Consider the following 27,899-nt stretch of genomic DNA (forward strand, 5'->3'; position numbering starts at 1 on the left):
TCACAGTAGTTATAGATAACTGGCCAATGAGTTACTGGATCTTTAGTTACTACTACAGACTATGTGTTTTATCAGCATTGTTATTACCAGTCTCTGGCTTTGGATTCTCTTAGTACAACTTGAAAGTATCAAAAAATCATTCTATCCTTATGCTAGGGATGCCTGGAAAATGTTGCAAGGAGGAGTATTTCAAGAAGGTCTTAGTCCTTGGCCTGCTCCCATAGTTTTTGTTTCAAAAAGAACAAAAAAGATTGACTATTAGAGGTTGAATGCATGTACACATCGGGACACATAACTGTTGCTGTGAATAGAGAAATCTTTAATGGCCCCAGGGCAGGCCTGTTACATTTCTATATTAGATCTAGCTAGACAGTTGTCAATGGTATCTGTTGACACATTGGAAGGTTTACCTTAGCTCTTATTCTCTTGACAACTGTAAAAGTTTTCTTTTCCCATCACATTCTGTCTTATTAATAATAATCACCATGGCAAGTATGGAGAATAAGCCTACCTAGAAGGAATACTATAGATAGTAGATACAAGATAGCAATATACATTTATAGGGATTCTAATCCCTCTCTACTCTATTTAACTGAAAAGACCTGATGAAGACTAACAATAAAGAGGGCAAACGTGAGACCCCATGGAGACCATTAAATTAGCAACATGGTAGAGGGTTTAATATTCCAAAAAAAGGCTCCAAAAACGACATACATACAGTGTAATAACACACTTCAATAGTTAAGATTGCATTGTAAATTCTTTCCACAGTATCACTACAGTTTCTCCCATAATAACAAATCAAAAGGGTCACAACTGGTCTAGAGAGAGGTATACCATTCACCTTTAAAAAGTTGAGAACTGATGCTGAGGGGAGATTCTTGTTTATTCACCACTTACTGACTGGCCAGTGTAATCATATGGCCAGTGGGTGTCCTATTGTTCCACAGAGCTGTACCTGTATACCCTTTTTCATCCAAGATTGTGTATGGTTGCACATCTGATCGCTCTGTGATTTGACACAGCCGATTACAGGCAAAAGGTACTGAGCCTCTGAGAGGGGCTTTATACCATATGATTGCTATGACCAATCACAATCATCACAAATGTAATCAATGGCTGCAATATACAGCCAGCTCTCCTTTCCTCTCCACCGATCTGTGCTGAGAGGATGGAGGGATTAGCTGCCAGTCACAGTCTTTATTTTAGTGCCTAAATACATCCACTCCAATGTGTGCCAGTGCCTTCCTAAAGCCAGTATACCAGTGACTGCCTAAAGTCAGTATGTCAGTGCCTGTGTACAGCCAGTATTCCAGTGCCTGATTATGACCAGGGTACTAGTGTCTTCTTATAGCCAGTATACAGTGTCTGATTACATCCAGTATACCAGTGCCTGACAACAGCCAGCATACCAGTGCCAGATTGCCTTCAGTATACTGTTGCCTGATTGCAACACGTAATGGTGGCTGCTTGCAGTCAGTATACTAGTGCTCACCTACAGTTACAACCAATACCAGTGATTATAGTCAGTACAAGTGCCTGGTTAAAACCATTATCAGTGCATAATTACAGTCAGAATCAGTTTTCCAATGTTGCTGATTGCAGCCAGTGCCAGGGTTTTGTTTTGTGAACATTTCTTGCTTTGCTGCCTAAATGTCATAAAAAATATATGGTAGTGAGAAGGCAGAAAAAAATCATAAGATGTTCGTACTGGAGAGATGGAGTGGCCTTAAACATCCAAATGAAATGCAAAAGGTAAGAACCAGTAGTGTGGTACATTCTAGTGAAGTGCATGAAGCAAGGAATAGCAGCAGGGTGTTTCAAAATGAACCATAAAGAATTAGGGGAGCAGGCCTAGAAAGCCAGTACTAGTGTCCAAGAGGCTCTTTCAAATCCTTTGTGGCTACTGTCTAATTTAGTAGCTCCTGTCACTCTCCTATTTACAGCTTAAGCAAGTATTAAAAAAAATTGGTTAAAACGTGTTTTGAACGAATTGGGAGGGGAGGGGCCTGAAAATGGCGCCAACAAGGAGCATGGTGTAGGAGCTTTGTCCGACCCCCCGAGAATACAGAAAGAAGGACTGATAAGAGATATACCTTGTGCCTTGTTCAGCACTGTCACCAGTTTTGTGTGCTCCGGGTGGCTCAGCCTGGAACACGGTGTCTGTCCCGCAGAGCAGAGACATGGACTGGAGGATGTAGAGTGGAGGCTGACAGGGGACACCGCAAGATGGCCGCACACACCTCTGGGAAGCATTGTTGGCCGTGAGAAGGAGTGAAGGAGTGGAGAAAAAGCAAGGCCATGAGTAGAGACCCCTGAACTCCCTACCAAAGAAGACAGTGGATGAAGTGTTATACACAGTCACAATGGACATTGAGTAGGCTGAGAGGGCTGCTTGGCAGCAGAAGACAGAGAGTGGTGAGTGCTCAAAGTAAATAGTATGTGTGTGGATTAGAGAAGCAGGCGACTGGTGGACACGGTGTTCAGAAAGTGTTGGGGAAGTGAAACAAAGGGGTCACCCAACGGCTTATAAAAGTAAGATTCAAACAAGGAGACGAAATTGGTTGAATGGAAAAACGCTGAGAAGGAAAAAGGACTATCAGAAAATAATAAGGAGAAAGCAGGAGGCAATATATAATTTGTTTATATTAAAGATTAAAGTTAGAAGCTTCTGATTCGGTCCATATCTATCTATATTTCTCTATAGTGGAAGCAAAGTGGGACAAAGGACACCTCAAGTCACAAACAAGAAATAAGGGAGGAAGTAAAAGGAGGTGGTGTAAAGACATCCAAGACAAGCACAAGTACAATAAAAAAAAAGGAAGGCAGACCCCCGAGAGACAACGGGGAGCCAGTGGAAGACAAGTGATAGGAAATAACATTGGAGATCAATCTAGTCTGTTAATGGAAACAATTGATCTGAATCAAGGTAAAGAAATCCTGGTGGATATAAGGAGTACGGAAGAACAAGGAATATGTGCACAAATGCCTTCAAAAACGGAAATGGTAGACATGTTTGCAAAATTAGAACATTCTTTAAAGAACGATATGGCACTATTACATAAGGACTTGGGACAGGTATTGTCCCGAGTTGAAGAAAAGGAAGAAAAATTGGATAAGCATGCCCAATTAATAACAGAGTTTAAGGGCCAATTGGAGGAAATGCGACAAAGGAGATTGCTATATAAGATAGAAAATCAGAAGAATAGAAATAGAAGGAACAATCTGAGGATTCGGGGGTTACCTGAAGTATCCCAAGATGTAATGAATAAAGTGCTAAATCTAATAATAGACAGGGCAACTGAAAATTGATAAGTACACAGGATAAAAAGACCCCAAGGAGTGACTACTGGAACCCCAAAGGACGTGATAGTGCGATTTCACTACTTCGAGTGTAAAGTAAGAATATGGGAGAAGATGAGAGGGATACCTTCAATGACATACAGAGGAACAAATTTGCAAATCTATGCGGATATAGCACCTGAAACATTAGAATGAGATCCCTGAGACCATTGTTGGATCAAATGCAAACAAAAAATATTTGATATAAATGGGGTTTTCCAGCTTGCTTGGTTGGATGGAAAGATGGGTGTTCAGCTAGACTGAGGTTCCCAGAAGATCTCCAGGATTTTTCTGAGCGATTAGAACTACAAGTACCTGATATTCCAAATTGGACAGATGGGAAGAAGGAGAAAATGGGGCTGGAAAAGGAGAGGTGGCAATTAATCCCAAGGAAAAGACTGCAACAGAGATAAGATAAGTGGGAAAGAAGGAAAGAAAAATAAGATAACATCTCCTGAGAGACTTTAGAATTAAGAGTTAATTAATAGATGGGGCAGAGTAGAAAGCTAATTTTGAGTTGATTTCATGCTTTTCCTTTTTCAGGGTTTTTTTTCTCTTTTTTTCCTTTCTTCTGAGACCCTCTATCCTTGTATAATATATCATAAGGGAAAAGAATACAGTACATGAATAGGTAATGGGAGAAGATATACTAGTGAAGTGAGGGAGTAGGGGATCCCAGAGAGATTGCATGGGGTGGAGGGGGAGGGAGGAGAAGGGAGGAGAGCGACTGAGTTTGTATAGTATAGGGGTATGGGGAGAAAGGTCATATAATGACGGGACATAGGGAGGCCCAACATGACATAAAACCCACACCCTAAAAAGAGCAGGATGGGGTGGTGTGAGGCATTTATGGAGTTCAACCCAATTAGAGGGATCGAGGGTAGGGTCAGAACCACAACAGATCCAAGGGCTAGATATGGGCCATAAGGTATTAATAGGGGAGGGGAGAAGGGGGAAGGAGAGGGGAGTGGTGAGGTGAGGGAGGGGGAAGGGGGTGGAAGATGTATACAGGAGTGGGTGGAAAGGGGAAAAAGGGGCACCCTGAAACTCTCCTCTAACTTCAAACTTATTATATTGATACCTCCCTCTATGTGGATCTAATGAAAAGAGGATTTAACACAGGGATGTCGGATAAGAACGTAATTCATTTTATGACCTATAATGTAAAAGGATTGAATACTCCGGTAAAAAGATGTAAGATTATTAGGGAAATTTATCAACGCTCAATTGATGTTGTATTTTTACAAGAGACACATATATCTCATGATACAAGAGTTAAGTTATAATCAAAATATTATCCAATCTGGTATTACGCAGACTCATCAGCAAAACAAGCTAAAGGAGTAGCTATTAGGATGGCAAAAAAAATGTAATATTTACTATAGAAGACAGGTTAGTGGACCCAGTGGGTTGTTTTTTGTTTCTGAGGGGGAAACTATATGGAATGGAATGTACGCTAGCAAATATTTACTGTCCAAATAAGAATTCAATGGTCTACCTAGAGGATATGTTAAGGAAATAAATGGATTTTAAGAGAGGAAAACTAATTGTGGCAAGGGATTTCAATTTCTGCATGGATCAGCAGCTGGATACTTCATTGCATATGCAGAGAGATGGAGGTAAATGTTAAAAGTCTATAAAAAAGGATGTTACTTCGATGACAATTGATAGACGCATGGAGAATTATACTAAGCACCCAGGGGTAAAGGACTATACGTTGTATTCCTCTGTACATGCGATATATTCCAGATTGCATTGTATAATGCTAGAACATAGATTATTAGAGACATTGATTAAATCCAATATTGAAATTACATAATTATCAGACCATGCACCTGTCACAATGAAGTTTAAAATAGGAGGGGAATTAAATAAAATAAATGCATGGAAGTTAAACGAGGCACTCTTACAGGATCAGGAGACTGAAGTAAGAATACAAAAAGAAATAGAGCAATACTTTCAGTCAAATGAAATTGAGGGTATCTCAGCAGCCATGGTATGGGAAGCCCATAAGGCATATATAAGGGGTATCCTGATTTCTATGGGGGCAGAAAAAAAGAAAAAACAGTTGGAAAAGATAAGACTATTAATACAGTAATTACATGAAGTAGAACAATTGCATAAAAGAAGAACAGAAATAGAGGTACAACATAAGATAATATTAAAGAGAGAAGAATTAAGTAATTTAATGGAACAGGAGACAAAGGGTTTACAACATGGTGGCAAAGGAAAGATATCAATGGGGAATAGACCAGGAAAACATTTGGCAAGAATATTAAGGAAAAAGAAATCAGTAAATTACATAGAGAAGATAATAAATACAACAGGAGAGATGGTATAACCAAACTGAAATGATTGCTAGTTTATTCCAAAAATACTATCGCTTGCTGTATGTGGTTAAACACAAGGACCAAAGAGACCCGGAGGGAGAAAGAAGAATGAAAATTCAGACATATATAAAAACAGCTGGATTACCTAGATTAGAGGAAGAAAGACTCGCAGTGCTAGAAAAACCAATATCACAAGAAGAAATACAAGCAGCATTAAGGAGTACTGTAGCAGCAAAGTGCCCGGGGCCAGATGGGTATACGGTAAGATACTATAGGAAATTTAAAGAACAACTAGTGCCTAAATGTGCGTATATATGAATGCATTAGGAGAAGGAATGTAAATGAGGAAAGAGTCGTTGCTGGCACATATTACAATTATACCTAAAGAAGGTAAAGATTTATCTCAATGTGCCAGCTACAGACCAATATCATTATTAAATATAGATATGAAATTATATGCAAAAGTTATTGCTAGTAGGATGAAAGATCTAATGCCGGAATGGGTACACTTAGGTCAGGTGGGGTTTATACCAGGGAGAGAAGGAAGAGATAATTACCTGAGATCATTACTCATCCTGTAAAAGAGTAGAAGGGAGAAGTCCCCAGTGCTATTCCTGTCAATAGATGCTGAAAAAGCATTTGACAGGATAGACTGGGGATTTATGATGAGTACTTTAGAGGCAATAGAATTAGGATCTAAAATGATGCAGTGGATAAAAAATATATATAGGAATCCCTCAGCAGCAGTGAAGATCAGTGGTTCATTATCACAACCTTTTGTAATGTATCATGGAACAAGGCAGGGATGTCCACTTTCACCCCTTTTGTTCATATTATCCTTAGAGTCCCTGTTAGCGACTATATGAAACAGTGTAGATGTAAAAGGAATTCAGATCGGAGATATGGAACATAAAAAAGCAGCATATGCAGATGTCATGCTATTCTACTTCGTAAATCCTAGATTAACATCACCAAATCTAATGAGAATATTAAAACATTATGGAGAGTTGTCAAATTTTAAAATTCATCTTTCAAAGTCAGAGATATTGAATATTATTATACCAAAGGCAGAAAGACGGGCAATACAAGGAAAGTTTCCTTTACTTGGAGGGATAAAGAATTAATCTATTTAGAAGTTAAGCTAACTCCGTCATTGAAGAATATATATCAGGTAATTTGTAATCAATTGACAGTACAATGTCTAATAAATGTTGGAGTGGTCGTAACCAATCTTGGTCCTTCTCGCACATATGATGGACCTGTCCAAGGGTCATACTGGAAACATATTTTCAAACTCTCTGAAAGAATAAGTGGAACCACTGTGCCTTTAGATCACTGTTCTGTTCTAAAACCAATCTACCCCTAAGCACTTATAAGAAAACTATCCTACCGCATCTTCTAAATGCAGCAAAAGCTTTAATCTTGTGATACTGTGACTCTTCTGCCATACTCATAATCAAGGAACAGCTCCAACAAATGGAAGACAAGTAATAAAGCAAATAGAAGAAATTTCTCCTAGATAAAAAAAAGCTCATACCCTAATTACTTTGAGACTTGGATTTGTTGGATTATTTCAAAAGCACTCAGGACACATAATATTTTTATCCAGAACATAGGTGAAAACCTGGCCTCATGGATGTCATCTCTCCACAGGGTCTATGTATGCCTTCATCAATCAGGATCTAGCAGCCAATCAGAATCTTGTGTTATCTCACCAGCTAGACAATATTGCTTATCTCCATGTATGCATTATTACACAGTGAAAACTGTTGGCTTACAGATCCTGACATCTTTCCGTTCCTCACACCCCACCTGTTCCAATCTCTCTTCCCTTTTTTGTCTAGTCTTGTATTTGTCAGGTTTATCTTGTTTTGTCCTCTAACATGGCTTTGTATAGCAACACTTTTGACCTGTCAATGTTAAAATGTTATTGCCTATTTTGATATCTGTAACGTTTATCCCTTAAATGATTATCACAAAGTTAATAAATACAAATCTAATAATTAAAAAGAAAAGTTTTGCTTTAGATACTATTAAATTAATCATGCCCTGCACAGAGTGCAATTGTTTCAAAATAGTTTAAAAATAACTTTAGAACATGACTGTGAGTTAATGTTGCTCAATGTGTACAAGTTAATCTGGAAAATATAGCTTATTCAGCAGAGCAATGACATTGGACTCATTATCTATGTGTGTTATTAAATAAAACTATTAGTCGTTAACTACTTGCCCTCCTGAGGATTTACCCCCCTTAATGACCAGGCCTCTTTTTGCTACTCGGCACTGCACTAATTCAACTGATAATTGCGCGGTCATGCAATGCTGCACCCAAACGAAATTTACGTCCTTTTTTTCACACAAATAGAGCTTTCTTTTGGTGGTATTTGATCACCTGTGCGCTTTTTATTTTTCATGCTATAAACAAAAAAGCCTGAAAATTTTGAAGAAAAATTATATTTTTTACTTTCAGCTATAAAAAATATATAGTAAACTCAAAGTTAGTTATAAATTTAGGCGAAAATGTATTCTGCTACATGTTTTTGGTAAAAAAAATCCCAATAAGTGTATATTGATTGCTTTTTGTGAAAGTTATAGTGTCTACAAACTATGGTACAGATACTGCAATTTACGCCATTTTTTTGCTATACAGCGCTATGCTAGTTTAACGGACAATTGCGCGGTCATGCAATACGGTACATAAATGAAATTTATGCCCTTTTTTTCACACAAATAGAGCTTTCTTTTGGTGGTATTTGATCACCTGGCACTTTTTATTTTTGCGCTATAAACAGAAAAACTTTTGAAAGAAAAATGTTTGAAAAAAACAATATTTTCTAATTTCGGTCATAAAAAATATCCAAAAAAACTAAAATTTCGTCATAAATTTAGGTCAAAATGTATTCTGCTACATGTTTTTGGTTAAAAAAAGCCTAGTAAGTGTATATTTATTGCTTTGTGTGAAAGTTATAGCGTCTACAAACTATGGTATAGATAATAGAATTTACACAGCTTTTTTTTTCTGACTGCCCATCACATTTCTTGAAATGCTAAAATACCAGAATAGTACAAAAACCCTCAAATGACCCCTTTTCAGAAAGTAGACACCCTAAGCTATCTGCTAAGAGGCATATTGAGTCCATGGAAGATTTATTTTTTTTCCACAAGTTTCTGGAAATTGACAAAAACATTTTTTTTATTTTTTACACGAAGTTGTCATTTAAATGATTTATTTCTCACACAAGCCAGGGGTATATGTGGAATTACACCCCAAAATACATTCTGCTACTTCTACCGAGTATGGTGATACCATGTGTGTGAGACTTTTTGGGAGCCTAGCCACATACAGGAGCCTGAAATCCAATGACCACTTCGAAAGCCTGAAGGTGCTTAACTTCCTCATTACACTTCCTCATTACCTATCACAGTTTCGAAGGCCCTGACATGCCAGGATAGTACCAAACCCCCCCAAATGACCCCTTTCTAGAAAGTAAACACCCCAAGGAATTTAAAAAGAGGCATGGTGAGTATTTTGCAGATCTCATTTTTTCTCACAAGGTTTTGGAATATAAAAAATATGTTTTTGTTTTTTTTCTTCATTTTCCAAAAACTTGTGGCAACAAATGAGATCTGAAAAATACTCACCGTGCTTCTTATCAAATTCCTTGGGGTGTCTACTTTCCAAAAAGGGGTCATTTGGGGGGGTTAGGTGCTATCCTGGCATTTCAGGGCCTCCAAAACTGTGATAGGTAGTCAGGAAGTGTAATGAGGAAATAAAGCCCTTTAAAAGCCTGAAGGTGCTTATTGGACTTTGGGGTCCTGTACTTGGCTAGACTGCCAAAATGTCTCTCATATGTGGTACCCCCATACTCGGGAGAAGTAGCAGAATGTATTTTGGGGAGTAATTCCACATATAACTATGGCATGTGTGAGCAGTAAATCATTTAAGTGACAATTTTGTGTAAACAAAAAAACATTTTTTGTCATTTTCCAAAAACTTGTGGTAAAAAAATAAATTCTTCTATTGATTCAACATGCCTCTCGGCAAATATTTGGGGTGTCTACTTTGCAAAAAGAGGTCGTTTTGGGGGGTGGGGGCATTCTATGCCCACCATTAGAAGTTTATGCTACACATCATTCACTCTTCTAACCACCTGAAGATCAAGCCTTTTCTGACACTTTTTGTTCACATGAAAAAAATCAGTATTTTTTGCTAGGAAATTAATTTAAATCCCCAAACATTATATATTTTTTTTAAAGCAGACACCATATTGAATAAAATGGTGGGTACTACAATTTTTTATGGTGCATAGAACTCACGAAGCTATTTTTCAAAAGCAAATTAAAAAACAAACAAACACTTTTTTACTTTTAATGCACAAAAACACAATATATTGGCCAATTATTTGGTAAGATATAAAAGATAATGGTATGCCAAGTAAATAGATACCAAACATGACATGCTTTAAAACTGCGCATGCCCCGTTCAATGGCGACAAACTGCAAACATTGTTAATATCCATAGGCAACGCTTTAAAAGCTACCATTTTAGGATTACAGAGGAGGTCTAGCGTTAGAATTACTGCCCTTGATCTGATGTTCACGGCAATACCTCACATACATGGTGCAACTGCTGTTTACATACCGACACAGGGTCAAGGCTTGTGCACACAGGTGTGTGTGCATGGGAGGGGCGATTTTTTTTTTTTTTGTTATTTTGATTTTTTTTTATTATTTTTACATTGTAGCTTTCATTTTTTATTTTATCACTTTTAATGCTATAACAGGGAATGCAAATGTCCCCTATAACTTCAATGGGCATTGTCATATATTCTTTTTTTAGAAATCTGGGGTCTATCAGACTCTGGATATCTCCTCTGCCCTTACATTTTCTAATCAAACCAAAATCAGTGTGATCAGATGCTTTCCCAATTTAAAAATGGCGCTGTTTATATCCTGCAAAACTGAAGTGATGAAATGCTTGTAGCTTCCGAATTCTTAGACTATAGAGATGATTGGCACCACTCTAGTCTCCAATCAGCTTTATGGTCAGTTGGCAGAAACACCAGCTGCATTCTCAGGTTCCCCCGATGACACGAGACTGCCCGAGAAGGCCGTGGGGGAGGGGGGGGGGCATCATCTCCTGCTGCTTGTAAAAGCCGATCGCCGGCTGAAAAAAATGATACCAGGATGATGCCTGCAGCTGTAAACATCTTCGTGGTATAACCATTCAAAATACAGTGATGTACCAGTACATCGCTGGTCCTTGTTGGGTGTATATGCTATGTTCATTTTTTTTGTATGCAGCCTGTGGACTGAATGAAAAAAAAGAGAAGAAATCTCTGCCAGAAAAAGTGTGTGGTATGCCCACCATTAGAATATACCGCCCTGCATCCACCCACTTCTAATGGTGGGCACACATTAGGTCACACTTTGCCACAAGCACCAGTTCCAAGATTGAACAAATGTTTAAATAGTGGCATGCTTGAATAAAAATTGTCCACATATAAGTGATACCCTATATGGAAAAAGGATGACACCAAGTCCCAAACTATCTTGCCACTGCTCCCCATGTAGTCTGGGCATCCGGGGGGCTCCACGTGACTATCTTTTCCCTCGTAAATCCGAAACTTATAAGTATAGCCTGTTGTCCTCTCACAGGTCTTCTACATCTTGACCCCATATCTGGCACGCTTGCAGGAGAGAAATTGTTTGACTGCAAGGCGGCCAGAAAAATTAATGAGGGACTCATCAATGCAGATGTTTTGCTGGGGAGTATAGACATCTGAAAATGTTTGGTTAAGGTGATTTACGAGGGGCTGAATTTTGTGGAGCCGGTCAAATTCAGGGTTACCCCAAGGATGACAGAGTGTATTGTCGTTGAAATGCATAAAACACATTATACTCTCATATGTATGCCTGGCCATGGCAGCAGAGAACACGGGCATATGATGAATTGGGTCTGCGGACCAATACAACCGCAATTCATTTCTTTTAGTAATGCCCATGTTGAGGGTTAGGCCCAAAAAAATTTAAATTCGCAAACCGTAATGAGTTTCCATGCGAATGGTCTGGCAAGGTTTGAATTTGGGTTGGCGGCGATAAATTGTTGTGCATATAAAATGCTTTGATCCACAATCAACGCATACAGATATTCCGTGAAAAACAGCTCCAAAAATCAAGGAGGTATGTGAAATACCAAGATGTACTAGACCGCTGGTACTCACCAGTTCACCAAAAGGTAGAGTGGCACTAGTACTGGCACTCTGCTGCATATGAGAGTCATCAAAATTTACCGGCAAGTGCTAACAGAGATCAGGCCTGATTCTGCGAACACTGCAGTTTTGTGTGCAATGCATCAAGCGACAGTGACCTACTGACACTGCACTTGCTGGGGGAGAAGGGGGGGTAAGCGTAGGGGCTAAACGCAGGTGTTGGCAGGTGCCGGGGCTGATCCCGCTAACGCTGCATTTTTGTGGACGCTATAGTAATGTGAACGCTGGTATAGTGCTGACCTGATCAAAGATATTGACCGGTTCAGACACTATACTAGCAATGGAGGTTTATTGTGCATGAGCGTGCTCCTGGCAATCAAGGGGTTAAATGTGATGACTGGTGTACTGGCGGGCAATCTGACGCTATCTGGGAGGGGCGTGAAAACCACGGGAGCGTGAATCACGTATATATATATATATATATATATATATATATATATATATATATATATATATATGATTTTGCGCACCCATGCTGCCCTATAGCAGTATTTCTGCTATAGGGCGGTCAGGAAGCGGTTACAAAAGCGCTTTGTGTTACGTCGCTGCATTACCTTAACTGACAATTGCGCGGTCATGCAACACTGCACCCAAATTAAATTTACATCCTTTTTTTCCAACAAATTGAGCCCTCTTTCAGTGGTATTTCATCGGCTGTGCGTTTTTCATTTTTTTGCGCTATTAAAAAAAAGGCTGACAATTATGAGAAAAAAAAACAATATTTTGGACTTTTCGCTATAAAACATGTCCAGTAAAAAAATTTTAAAATTTCGTCATAAATTTCTGCCAAAATGTATTCTGCGACATGTCTTTGCTAAAAAAAATCCCAATACGTGTAAATTAATTGGTTTACGTCATATCGTCTACAAATGGTGGGAAAGATACTGGGATTTTTTTTTTATTATACTAATAATGACAGTGATCAGCGACTTCTGGCGGTGACCAGCGATTTATGATAGTGATCAGCGACTTATGGCGGGAATGCGACGGATATTTTGACAATGGGGGGGAACTTACTTGGGGTCACTGACATCCGCAGTGACACCAATACAGTGATCAGTGCAAAAAAAAAACCACTGACACTGTACTAATGGCATTGGGGAGGAAGGGGTTAAATTTTTGTACAGTACAACTCATACAGTGAAAGTATCCTGTTGTTTTTGCCTCCAGTCTCTTCTCTTTCAGCTAATAGCTGCAAATACAGGGAATGTAAGAGTGTAGTCACACAATGCATGTCAAAGAGATTAGCAGTGATTTACAACCAAGCTTATAGGTACTGACAATATAATACAATTTCACACACACATGGCCTGTGCTACTACTAGGCAAATGAGGCAGCAACCCATGGAGAAGTAGGAAGGTTTTGGGGGTGGGGGGGAGGGGGGCTTTGGGGACTTTGTGCTGGGAAGGGTAATGGGGATGATGGGGGAAGGGGTGTGTGATTTGTGCTAGGAGAAGTAATAGGGGGATATGAGCTAGGATTACGAGGGAGGGTTGGGATGGGAGGTGGCTTGGGGGGAATTTGTGCAAAAAGGGGGGGGGGGTTGGTAAGGTGGGAGGATTTTATGATAGGAAGGGTAATTTGGATGGGTTTTAGCTAGAGGAGGGATTTGGGGGAATTTGTCCTAGATGGGGGAATGAAGGAAGAGGATTGGTGCTGGAAGGGGGGATTGGGGGGATTTGTGCTAGGAGGGGGGATTGGAGGGAATTTGTGCTATGAGAGGGGATTGGGGGGATTTGTGCTAGGAGGGGGAATTGGGGGGAACATGTGCTATGAGAGGGGATTTGTGCTAGGAAGGTGATTTGGGGGATTTGTGTTAGGAGAAGGAATTGTGGGGGGGGGGGGGGATTAGTGAGATTGTAAGGTAGGTTGTACTAAGAGGGAGTCCTCGGGGCTTGTGCTAAGAGGGGGGGATTGGGGGGGGGGGTTGTGCTAGTTCATGTCACTACCTAGTGAATTAGTAAAGACAGCATTACTTCCTGAGCAAAGTTCTCATTAAATCCTATGGAGTACAACTGTGACCTACCTTGAGGTCCAGACATTTGGTTTTTGTAGTTTATGGATGTCGTAAGCCCAGATGAGTACATTGTTACTATTGTTTTAGTATAAAAGGTAGCTTGTTTGATGTCCAACATCTTCCCTCTGCACAATCAGCATGGAATGGGAATTATGGGTTATTAAATTTTTACAGTTTTGAAGACTGATATACACACATTTGTCTCAGAGGCTAGGTGTATCCAGCCTAGATGTCTAGAGTTTCCAGAGGCACACATTTCGCCTCTCTTCAACACAGTATTGCTAAAATGCTAGGCAATTTCTGAAATAACTGGAAGCTTTATTGTTAAAATCATGGCGGATTTGTACTCTGATTTATAAAATGTTTATGAAAATAAGTGACAATATGACCCAGTCCTATTCAACTCCCCCTTAAAATGACACAGGATCTGATAACTCTAATAAGTCATCTTTTACCCTCAGACGCCAAAGAGATGCTGTCCAGGAACCTGAAAATGACTTACGCATTTTGAGTTGAACCCTCTTTCTCAGAGTTTCAGGAAGAGGGTTGCCCTTGCAACGTGTAATTCATTTTCATGTTCCTGGACGGTGTCCCTTTGGCATCTGAGGGTCTACTGGGTCTCATTCACCACTGTACCAAGAGGCTGTAACATGAGTTTTTTTACAAATTGTTTGTAAGTATGTGTTTAGCATACATTTATTAAACTTGCCTTGGGATAATGCACTAGGCTGGTGCACTCTCTGTTTGTCTTTTTGTTGTTGTAATCTGGACCACCCTAGTCATTTGAGAGCAACAAGGCATAATATATCCCCTAGTCGTCTCCTTAGCAAACACATAGTAGACCTGCCTCTGGTTTTCCACATTCATGCGCAGGAGATTTTGACATTTTACCTCTGATATTTCAACCTGATGTAAATACTGTATATAGACACAGTGCCAATAAATTATATATAAAGCTGCAAACCTAACCAAAGAAAAGGTAAGTGACAAAAAATATATAAAGGAATGCGCTAAATACCAAATCACATGAAAATGCAAATAAATACATAAGTAAAATAAAAAATATATCTATAAATGTCCGTAATTCATATATAAGTCCAAACACCAATATAAGTGATTGAAAAAATCTCTTCAAACAAGAAAAAACACTGTGTAGCAAAATCCACCACCGAATCAAATGGGTAAACTCACCAGAGCTATTTGCTGATCAAATTATAAATCAGCAAAAATAGCAATTGCTCTGGGAGCGATGATTTGTTGGAGCATCCAGGAGCAATAGAATGCAATCAGCCAAATCAGCACACATGGAACAGCCTGTCAGGGATCACGGCCCATGGAGCCGCGATCGCGGCTCCGTCCCTCGCGCATGCGCGGTGGCGGCAGATCGCGCCGGGACACAGGCACCAGGGCCCGGCGAGCCGCGGCTGACAGGACGCCGCGCATGCGCAGTAGGAGCCGCGGGCGCGCCTCAGGCGTCCAATGACAGCCGGGGGCGCGTCCTAGCCGGCCAATGACAGTGCAGGGCGCACTATTTAAAGATGCCCTGCACTGTCACAAGTTGCCGCAAGGTCTTCCTGTGATCCTGAAGTTCCTGTACCTGCCTGAGACCCTGATTGACCCTGACTACGCTGCCTGCCCCTGTGATTGACCCGGATTGACCCTGACTATTCTGCCTGCCCCTGCGTTTTGACCTGGATTGACCCTGACTATTCTGCCTGCTCCTGCGTTTGACCCGGATTACCCTGACCATTCTACGGATTGATACCCCCTGCTGACCCTGCGTGTGACCCGACTACTCTTGACCTACCGATCCTGTACCCCGCTTGCCTCACGGGCTCACGATCAGTTGTTACCCTGCTAGGGCCGTTAGCCACTTCACATCTGGCTCTCCCGGTACCTGTCCCCAAAGGTCTCCTCGGCCGCTGGGGGGCCTGCTCGGAGGTCGTGACCTGGCCCGGGACTGTTTTAAGTCCATCCCCACCATCAGGGGCCCTGGTGAAAGCACAGCCCGGGCTTAGACCCCACGCTCTGAGTAGGTCCGCCAGTTGGCAGCCTGAGGCACCACCGGCGGATCATAACAGTACCTTGCGGCCATGACAGAGCCAGGAAGTGTACCGGCGTCCCTAGAGGATATTTGTCAGCACCTGGCAACCTTGACCCAAGCTTTCCAGAACTTCCACAGTCGCTGCGCCCGACTGGAGGACCGCATGGATTCATTAGCTCCCCTGACTCCCCCTGCGCAGAGTCCTCCACCTGCAGAACCTCCCGCTAACCCGGGATCCGGAGCGGTTGCCACACCCCTAGCTCCCGAACCCCGCGTTCCCCTGCCAGAGCGATTCCGTGGTGACCGGAACCGCTTCCGAGCCTTCCGAAGTGCGTGTACCCTGTACTTTGACTTACAGCCCCGCACGTTCACCACCGAGTCCATCAAGGTGGGGTTTATAGTCTCTCTCCTGCAGGATGAGCCCCAGGATTGGGCTCATCGTCTGATGGAGGGGCACGACCCACATCTTGACTCCGTGACCGAGTTCTTTCGGGCCATGGCCGTCTTGTATGACGACCCTCAGCGGGCTGCCTCCGCAGAGACTACCCTATACTCACTGCGGCAGGGCCGCCGGGCAGCCGAGGAATATGCGGCCGACTTTAGACGTTGCATGGGAGACACCAGATGGAACGATGCGGCCTTATGTCACCAGTTCCGCATCGGGCTGTCTGAGTCTCTCAAAGACGAACTCGCACGAGTAGGTCTACCTGACACCCTGGAAAAACTGATCGAATTGGCCATACAAATTGACCGTAGACTAAGGGAACGTCGGCTGGAAAGGAGCAGCCAGGGTCAAAGGGTGGCATGGATTCCGTCCAGAGATACAGCTCCAACCCCAGGGAACCATCCGCGAAGCACGGAAACAGGGGACAACCCGGAACCCATGCAACTGGGATTGGCCCGTTCCCACTTATCGGTCGAGGAACGTCAGAGGAGACTATCACGGAACCTATGTCTGTACTGCGGGGAAGCTGGTCATCAGGTGCGCTCGTGTCCTGCTAAAATGAGTAAGTCCACGCCCGTTTCTCTTACTTTACCGGCAGGAAGGGATGATCAGTCGAGTTACCTGGCCATTCCTGTGTCTTTGCAGCTCCCCGGAGGAACATTGTCGGTGACCGCAATCGTTGACTCAGGAGCCTGTAGTTGCTTCATCGACCTGACCTTTGCCCACCGGCAAAAGATCCCACTCCAGACCAAAGAAAGGGGGTTCAACATCTTCTTGGCAGATGGGTCCCGTATAAAATCAGGGGTGGTGGACCAGGAGACACCACCCATTTTCACCACAATGGCAGACCATCACCAGGAGTTCCTCCGCCTGGATGCCATCGCATCCCCCCTTTTTCCAGTCATTCTGGGGCTCCCTTGGCTGAGGGCCCATAACCCCCAGATTGACTGGGAAAGGGGGACAATTCAATTTCGCTCCCCTTATTGTTTGAGTCACTGCCACGTCACAGGACCCATAGTGCCCCGGTTCCTCCTGTGCTTGGATGGCGACACCAATCTATCCCAGGTTATTCCTCCGGCCTACCACGACTTCTTAGACGTCTTTAGTAAGCGAGGAGCAGATGTTCTCCCTCCGCACCGTTCCTACGACTGCCCCATAGACCTCCTACCCGGATCTGAAATCTCATTCGGCCGTATCTTCCCCTTGTCCGAAACAGAATCGGGTGTGCTGAGGGATTATATTGACGAAAACCTACGGAAGGGATTTATTCGTCCATCCACATCCCCAGCCGGGGCCGGATTATTCTTCGTAGAGAAGAAAGACAAATCGTTACGGCCTTGCATTGACTACCGTGACCTGAACAAAATAACAGTAAAAAATCGTTATCCTTTGCCCCTAGTCCCCGAGCTCCTCCAGAGATTGAGATCCGCAACGATATTTACTAAGTTAGACCTGCGGGGGGCCTATAACCTAGTCCGTATCAGGGAAGGGGATGAGTGGAAGACGGCATTCCGTACGAGATTCGGCCACTATGAATATTTGGTGATGCCGTTCGGGCTCTGTAACGCTCCGGCGACCTTTCAGCACTTTATCAACGATGTTTTTCGTGATTTTCTCGACATTTTCGTGGTGGTCTACTTGGATGACATCCTAATTTTTTCCCCCTCACGGGAGGTTCATCGGGGTCACGTAATACGGGTACTAGAACGGTTGCGTCTACACGGGCTATACGCGAAGGCAGAAAAATGCTGTTTTGAACAGCACGAGATAACGTTCTTGGGACTGGTTCTCTCTTCCGCGGGGGTCGCGATGGATCCCCAGAAGGTCACGGCGATCTTGGATTGGCCAATACCCGCCGACAAAAAAGGGGTACAGCGCTTCATTGGGTTCTCTAACTTTTACAGGAAGTTTATTAGGAACTTCTCCGGTCTGGTCTCCCCAATCACACAACTGACGAAACTAGGGGTCCGCTTTAAGTGGACTCCCGAAGCGCAGACGGCATTTGAAAGACTCAAAGAATTGTTCACCTCTGCTCCCATTCTCTGCCATCCAGATTCTTCCCTCCCATATGTTTTGGAAGTGGACGCCTCCGAAAATGCGGTAGGAGCGGTGTTATCCCAAAGGAATGGTACCAAGGAACTACTGCACCCCGTGGCGTTCTTCTCCAGGAAGTTGACACCAACGGAACGTAACTATGACATTGGAGATCGGGAGCTTCTGGCCATAAAGACTGCTCTTGAAGAATGGAGGTATTTATTGGAGGGAGCCACGCACCCAATTCTAATATTCACAGATCACAAAAACCTTGAATATTTAAGAACGGCGAAACGACTGAGACCTCGCCAAGCAAGATGGGCCCTTTTCTTTTCTCGATTCTCATTCCATATAACGTACCGACCCGGGTCTAAGAACACTAAACCAGACGCTCTGTCCCGCATGTTCGAGGACCCCGACGACGCTGTGCTGCCGGACACCATCTTGCCTTCTGGGAGTTTCCTCGCTCTACAAACGGAACTTCGCTCCCGGCTTCTCGATGCTTCCGTAGGATTACCAGTTCCGTCTGGGTCACCCCTCCAGAGCCAGGGGGGGCTGTTTTGGAAGGAAAACCGGATCATGGTCCCAGAAGAAGTGCGAACCTTGGTCCTGGGGCACTGCCACGACCATCCCATGGCGGGCCACTTCGGGGTAACGAAAACTCTGGATCTATTACGGCGCTCGTTCTGGTGGCCAGACATGATCAAGGATTGTGAGCATTACGTCCGAACTTGTCCCACCTGTCAAAGGAACAAGCCCTCCAGAACTAGGGCATGGGGACTGTTACGTCCATTGCCCATACCCAAGCGGTCCTGGCAGATGATAGCCATGGATTTCGTGGTCGAACTTCCACCATCCCAGGGCTACACTGCAATAATGGTGGTCGTCGACCGCTTTTCAAAGATGGCACATTTCGTGCCCTTGGAGAAGACCCCATCAGCACCAGAAACGGCACGGATCTTCATCAAGGAAGTGGTGAGGCTTCATGGGGTTCCCGAAGATATAGTGTCCGATCGGGGGGTCCAATTCACCTCCAGATTCTGGAAAGCCTTATGTAAATCGCTGGGAATCAAGCTATCGCTTTCATCCGCCTACCATCCACAGACCAACGGCCAAACTGAGAGGACCAACCAGACGATGGAACAATACTTGCGGTGCTACACGTCTTACCTCCAGGATGACTGGCTGTCGTTGCTGCCTTCCGCGGAATTCTCGTACAATAACTCGAGTCATTCAGCTACGGGTCAATCCCCGTTCTATGCCAATTACGGGTATCATCCCACATTCCTCCCTGACCTTATGCCTGAGAATCCGGTACCGGCATCTCAAGACGTCTTGGAATTCCTTTCAGTCAATAACAAGACAATTCAGGAAGCCATCGCTAAAGCCCAAGAGGACAGTAAACGAGCATTCGACGGTAAGAGAAGAGGAGAATTACTGCTTCGACCAGGAGATCGGGTTTGGCTAGCAACAACCAATTTGAAGATGCTGTGCCCTTCAAGGAAGCTGGGACCCAAGTACATTGGGCCGTTTCCTGTAAAACGAGTCATCAACAGGGTGGCCTACGAGCTCGAACTTCCGCAGACACTCAGGATACATCCTGTGTTCCATGTGTCCCTCCTGAAGCCATCTAGACCGGATCCCTTCCCGGACCGTGAATCTAGACCTCCCGAGGCAGTCACCATAGGTGACCAGGAGGAATATGAAGTGGAGACTGTCCTCAGTTGCCGAAGGAGGGGAGGCCAGACGCAGTTCCTGATAAAATGGAAGGGGTATGGTCCTGAGGAGAACTCATGGGAACCCGCCCGGAACGTTCACGCGCCCAGGCTCATCCGGGAGTTTTTTCGTGCTCACCCGCGGTGGAGAGATCAGTGGGGCTCCCGGAGGGTGCCCATTGGGGGGGGGCAATGTCAGGGATCACGGCCCATGGAGCCGCGATCGCGGCTCCGTCCCTCGCGCATGCGCGGTGGCGGCAGATCGCGCCGGGACACAGGCACCAGGGCCCGGCGAGCCGCGGCTGACAGGACGCCGCGCATGCGCAGTAGGAGCCGCGGGCGCGCCTCAGGCGTCCAATGACAGCCGGGGGCGCGTCCTAGCCGGCCAATGACAGTGCAGGGCGCACTATTTAAAGATGCCCTGCACTGTCACAAGTTGCCGCAAGGTCTTCCTGTGATCCTGAAGTTCCTGTACCTGCCTGAGACCCTGATTGACCCTGACTACGCTGCCTGCCCCTGTGATTGACCCGGATTGACCCTGACTATTCTGCCTGCCCCTGCGTTTTGACCTGGATTGACCCTGACTATTCTGCCTGCTCCTGCGTTTGACCCGGATTACCCTGACCATTCTACGGATTGATACCCCCTGCTGACCCTGCGTGTGACCCGACTACTCTTGACCTACCGATCCTGTACCCCGCTTGCCTCACGGGCTCACGATCAGTTGTTACCCTGCTAGGGCCGTTAGCCACTTCACATCTGGCTCTCCCGGTACCTGTCCCCAAAGGTCTCCTCGGCCGCTGGGGGGCCTGCTCGGAGGTCGTGACCTGGCCCGGGACTGTTTTAAGTCCATCCCCACCATCAGGGGCCCTGGTGAAAGCACAGCCCGGGCTTAGACCCCACGCTCTGAGTAGGTCCGCCAGTTGGCAGCCTGAGGCACCACCGGCGGATCATAACACAGCCTTAACTGCAAATGGTCATCATGTCTTCATAACTTTGGAAATGCTCGGGGAATCAAAGAAGAGTATCATGGTGCAGTATATTAAAACAAAGATAATTTTTATTGTAGTCTTAAACATGCACTCACAAGAAAGGTATCTAACTGACACCAGCAATATCAGCAATATCAGTCTCAAAAAGCTAAAACAGGAATTGTGTTACCAGAATGCTGCTTATCGATTGGTTGTAGCGTTGCTGCAATGAAGATTTAGTGTGTATATATGTTGGTATTCGACGTCTGTCATCCATGCCTCCCCTTGAAGACGTCGGGTGACGAAACGCGTAGGGCGGGGCTTAGTGGATGTGACGTCAGGACACTCCTCGAGACTGTCGGCTGTGATCGCAGTGAGCGAGGATCGTCCCTGTTTTAGCTTTTTGAGACTGATATTGCTAATATTGCTGGTGTCGGTTAGACACCTTTCTTGTGAGTGCATGTTTAAGGCTACAATAAAAATTATCTTTGTTTTAATATACTGCACCATGATACTCTTCTTTGATTCCCCGAGCATTTCGAAAGTTATGAAGGCATGATGACCATTTGCAGTTAAGGCTGTTCCATGTGTGCTGATTTGGCTGATTGCAGTCTATTGCTCCTGGATACTCCAACAGATCATCGCTCCAAGAGCAATTGCTATTTTTGCTGATTTATAATTTGATCAGCAAATAGCTCTGGTGAGTTTACCCATTTGATTTGGTGGTGAATTTTGCTACACGGTGTTTTTTCTTGTTTGAAGAGATTTTTTCAATAACCTATATTGGTGTTTGGTCTTATATATGAATTACGGACATTTATAGATATATTTTTTATTTTACTTATGTATTTATTTGCATTTTCATGTGAATTGGTATTTAGCGCATTCCTTTATATATTTTTTGATATTTCAACCTGATCAACTTACTCCTGGCTGGATCAAGACAGAGGATCCTTTCTCATTCTATCCAAAACTAAATAAACGTTTTGCTTAGAGATACACTGTAATTAATTGCTAGGAAAAAAAAGAAACATACAGCTAAAATGTACAGTATATAGCTATTCCTGTAATTAAAAAACTAATTTGATCCTCTTAGGGAGACAGGGTCACCTTCATTCCATAGCCAAGTCCCAAGTTTGCCTCTCCAAATTAATCATATAAAAAATTAACTGAACATCCAAATTATGAGTTTCTATATTTAACTTTTAATGTTAGAAAACAACATAACCATCAGTATAGCATGAAGCACCTTTATGAATTTTGATAATACAGCTTAATCATAACTTCTTCCCAGCTGTCATCTGATGGCAGCTCCTTTTTAATCAAATGACAGCTTTTCACAATACATAAAAGCATTATAAAAAAAAAACTATATAAATAAACCATTCAATTTGATTAAAATAAACTCACAAAGATGTTCCATGTAGGACCTATTTACACTATAACATGCACACATTACCATGGACCTGAGATCCAACACATAGAGCATTGTTATAGAGGAGGTACATCTGTTTTTACTCTATTATGTTTATTGAGGTGCAATGAGGAATAAATGGCAATGCACTACAACGCACATATACTGCATGTAATGGTAATGTCAATTGAAGCCAAGGTTTTAGAGTACGTTATCGCATGTGCTATGGAATGAGCCTTCATACTATGCTTTTGCAGTGTAAATACGTTTTATCAATTTATTACAGTGCATTCAACATTAAGGACCCATTCACACTGCTCCATATAAAAATGCATTGCGCTAAAGTGAGCTCAACGCATATTACATTTGCAATGCATTTTTTCTGCATTTCCATTCCATTTTTGCCTCCACATTTTTACATAACCTCTCCTCTCTATCTTGTAGGTGTGGTGTGTTTTGTACTGAGGAAAAACACAGAGTTCTTATTTCTGTTGTTAATCCTTGTACAGAGGTATTGGGAACATACAGTATTTTGAAGTACTGGCACCAAAGGAAATATTGGATGTACAGTATCCCATATTGCAGTCCCATAATTCCAGAGGGCAATTCTGTTTGATAAATGTGTAGCCAGTTCAAGCTAGGCCATTCTGCAATTCATCTGCTACACAGACTGAGATTCCCTTTCATCCCCTCTAGTGTTCAGTGCAGAGTAAACACATCATTTCCTGCTGGCAGAGGGGAAAGTGTGTCCGAGAAGCAGAAGATCTTGGGTCCTGTATTCCCATCGCCTAGAGACACTGTATTTTTCAGCATTGACAGGACTACATTTAAAGAAGAGAAAAACCGAAGGGGGAGGCAGATATATTCCCTTGCAGCAGTCGTGCTCCAGGAATTGGGTCGGTTGCTGGTGAGCACTTTGCAGGCGTCACTACCCACTATCTTGATTGGTTGTTGGGAGGCAATCTGGAGCCATGTTACTCTGCCAGGAGCCTGACCCTCCACAGCGGATTTTGGTTGTGTCATCTCCCAGGGGTCTGGTGAGCAGGTGCAAGCCCAACATTCTCCCTAACACAGTATAGACACTGCAAGCAGGCAGCATTATTTCTCCTCTTTACCTGCTTAATGGCCTTGTTGGGGAATACCTTTTACTATTCCATTCACTTTGCTAATTGCCATTGAACAGTGATACCTTTTGGGCCCCATCATTAGCTAGGTGAAGACCAAGGATGCATTTACCTCCAGGATTTTTCCATTCAAGGATTTAGTTTACACAGTTTGTCACTGACTGTCTTTATTTTTTTACTATTGCTGACAAATAACTTGTTTACTTTAAGGGGGGACTCCTACCCAGGGTTCCTAAATTGTTCTTTAATGCTTTCTTTGCCTGTGGCAGCAGGAAGTAGAGGGAGCTGACTGACTAAAGGTCTCCTCTTCCTCCTCTTGCACCTGGAATCAGGTTTATTTCGAATTTATTGGTCCTGCATTTAAGCCTATTGACATAGTCATTTCTACTGTATATCTTCATGACTTTGTTTGATGCTATATTTTACAAGTTGGGGAACATCCACAACTAACCCTTTTTTTGGCTTCTGTTGATTTAGTAATTGCTAGTAAAGCATTATCTTGTAAAGCTTTTCCTTTAAGAGTCTCTTGCACTTGTGTTTGCAGTATTCCTATTCAACCAGGTGTGTCGGGGGGGGGGGGGGTCCAAGATTGTTCTTAGAGTTGAGGAGAACAGAGAACCCAAAACCATCAGCAGCTCCTGCAGGAGTGGCTCTACAAATGATAACCTAGAAGCACATTCCGAAAATTCAAGAATTATACATGGATGAGTATTCCAATATAAGTGCCAATACTGGATTTGAGATGGGTAGCATTTTGTTAGGCTAACATAGTGCTAGGCTAGGGTTAGTATAGTGCTAGGGCTAAGCTTAGCATAGTGTTATGGTTCGGGTTAGGATAAATCCAAAGAACAAAAGGTATACTGCTCAGGCAAACAATCCAGATCAACCAACAACAGGTGCAGGCTCTGGCTTGCCACCACATACGATTCAATATGAAGAAGGGTCAGCCGCACACTGGAGGATAGATGAATATAGTGTGTATATATTGATCCATAGGACACACAAAACACCAGGACATGAATACAGGTCCTGTATTCATGTCCTGGTGTTTTGAGTGTCCTGTGGATCAATATATACACACTATATTCATCTATCCTCCGGTGTGCGGCTGACCCTTCTTCCTAGGGTTAGGATAATCCTAGATTTAGGGTTCTTCTCATAATGCTAAGGTTAGGGTTAGCATAGTGCTGTGGTTCAGGTTAAGGCTACCATAGTGCTAGGATTAGGGTTAGCATAGTGCCATGGTTTAGAGTTAGCATAGTGCTAGGGTTAGCATAGCACCATGATTAGGGTTAGCATAGGGTTAGGGTTAGCATAGCACTATGGTTAGGGTTAGCATAGGGTTAGGGTTAGCATAGCACTATGGTTAGGGTTAGCATAGGGTTAGGGTTAGCATAGTGCTAGGGTTAGGGTTAGCGTAGCACCATGGTTCGGTTTAGAGTTAGCATAGTGCTAGAGTTAGGGATAGCACAGGGTTAGGGTTAGCATAGTGCTAGGATTAGGGTTAGCATATTGCATTGGTTAGGGTTAGCATAGTGTTAGGGTTAGCATAGTCTTTTTATTTGATTAGTTATGTATTTACAATATTTTAATTTATCAGATTTGACTTTCTACTCCAACTTTTTACTCCATTGTTGCAGAAACAGGTTATGAATTTCAGGAAAGCATTTACTCTATCTAAGCATTTGCTCATCAACCTCCTGTAAGTTCAGAATAAATGCACTGCAAATCCTGGAGGAGCCACTTGTGTTTTTGCCCATGTCTTCCTTTGCGTTTCCTTGCAGCCAGGCACAAAGTATTTTCTACAGCCAAGTACACACACTTTCGCTCAATGTCTTCAATGACCAGTCTAGGGATGTTGTTTTTGGAGTTGTATTGTAGAACTGGGGCTAGCGACTGAGAATTCAGTAGGATATTCCAAAATTAGAACTATTCACAACTGAGGACATCTAGCTGATCTCATAGTTGAGCACTGTTAAAGTCCTGGCAGAAATCAGATAGCAGATTTCTCTTTAGATTGTAGGAGCAAGTAGTTTAGGAGTGAGCGAAGTCCCACGCAATAGCAACAGTTGGACAAGCTCTTCAGAACACCAGCCAGTGTTCCCTTTTCTCAGACCCACACTGACTATCAAGCACCAGACGGGTAGTAAAGCACATAGAGTCCCCAAGATTTCTCCGTGTCTGTACTCACAAGCCCATCTTTTTCCATCTCATGGCAGTGATCATTTATGTCTTTGCTGCCAGCTTTCCAAAGGCCAATGTCTAGTTAAAACACATTTGATTGAATTTTTACTGCTCTATTTATAAAAACAATTCAAAATGTTGTTTTTATTTCCCAAAATGCATTTGTGTGTGTCCAAGTTCAGTCAGACAAAAAAGATTCTATATTAAACTGATTAAAAACAACTGTAGGTGCATTTTTTTAAAAATGGCTAAAACATAAGCAACATAACAGTACATAATCAAAAAACCCTTTAATTTAACTTTGCCATAGGCAATAGGCCAATAGGCAATGTAAACTTTATAATAAACATGCATAATAAAATATAACACAATCACTGGAAACAGGGAAAAAAAGTCAGAAGTAGCTCCCAAAAATGAACTAGGTCACAGCTGGTGGTAGACAGGTAATGAAGGATCTGATGGTAGGTCTAAACTTGGAATGATCACCTCTAGGAGGAGGTTGTGCTGCTGCCTGCTTGTATGTTTGTGCATAAAAGGCATGGCTATGGTCAAAACCTGTATAATTTGGTGGTCAATTATAGCCATCTGGTGGCCCATCACTTGGCCCAGGAAGGTAATAATGTATATTTTTGTACTGAACTAAGTTTCCAGGTGGGTCTGGTTGGTGTTCTTGCTAATATCTGTTGTGAGGATAGGGTAAATTGTATTAGTTGGTAACACTGTTGCTTATTTGGGTTGGTATCTTTCTCTGGAATGACACTAGAACCTGTGTTATTTCAACTTGCATGTCATCCACCAATTCAAGATCAACCCAGTTGTGAAACCAGGCTTTTGGTGAACATGTAATGTTTGTCCTGGTCCCTCTCCTGAGTGTGCATACAATTTTGAACAGCCTCACAGAATTGTTGGAAGTTTTCATTGTTCTTTTTTGGGGGTCTGCATTTTTGAAAGTATGGTGCTGTCTCTGTGGGAGGCAGAAATTACTTGTATGCATATTGCTCTCTGTACTGAAGCATAAATGAAATAGAACAGTCAAAAACTTTCATTATATGAGATATATATTTGGAGCATCATATAACAGGTTCACTCATTTTGAGGATGGGGTTGAGAAACATCAATTCCCAAAAATGGCAATAAACACAACCAGTTGGTTTGGGGACTCAACCAACTTCTTGTTTTCATTCTGCTTTTTTTTCAGCTTGCTGCTGAAGGTATCCCTTTGGGTTCTCCATCTTATTTTAAATACAGATATCTGGCAACTGGAAACAGCTTCACCTCAGTATATTATTTTGCATGAGAATATCAACTCACATAGTGAGAGACACGTGTGATGCTATTTATAGGGAATTAAGGAAACATTTCTTGCCAATTCCAAGTAAAAAATCATTGGGAAGCGATGGCGCACTTGTTCTGGATGAGAACAAATTTTCTAAACTGTCTGGGAGCTATTGACAGGAAACATATTTCATTTGTTATACCTTCTGACAATGGTGGCTGTTTTTTTAAATAAAAATGTAATACTTTTGAATTGCTCTAATGGTAGTTGTTGATGCCGAATATAAGTTTATTTTTGTTGACGTTGGAGGTTATGGTTATTTGGACAACGGTTATTAAAGAATCTCCTGGATTTGCCTGACAACAAACTCTTACCTGATACTTATGCTCCTGAAATACCATTCATGTTTGTTGAGGCCTTTGCTATTGGGGAACATCTAATGAGGCCATACTCCAAGAAGAGTCTCAATGACCGAAAGAGAATCTTTCATTATCATCTCTGCCAGGCCAGGAGACTTGTGGAGTGTGCTTATGGCGTTCTTACAAACAAATTGCAAATCTTTCATAAGCCAATTAATGTGAAAATTGAGAATGCATGTAAGGTGGTTAACGCAGCATGTATCTTTTATAATTTGGTGAGAGAAAGAGATGGAGTTAATTTTCAGGACACATTGGCCCATGACTTAACACTTGTGGAATGGCCTCATATGGGGACCTAACACAAGCATTTA

General features: G+C 42.8%; 1 pseudogene; it reads left to right on the forward strand.

Moving 5' to 3' along the window:
• Positions 1-1,701: 1,701 nt before the first annotated feature.
• Positions 1,702-27,887, forward strand: LOC149459870 (uncharacterized; annotated as a pseudogene).
• Positions 27,888-27,899: the final 12 nt, after the last annotated feature.

This window comes from Staurois parvus, unplaced genomic scaffold (genome assembly GCF_062004578.1).
Source record: "Staurois parvus isolate SC_StPar_1 unplaced genomic scaffold, SC_StPar_1.0 ptg000244l, whole genome shotgun sequence".
Lineage (NCBI taxonomy): Eukaryota > Metazoa > Chordata > Amphibia > Anura > Ranidae > Staurois > Staurois parvus.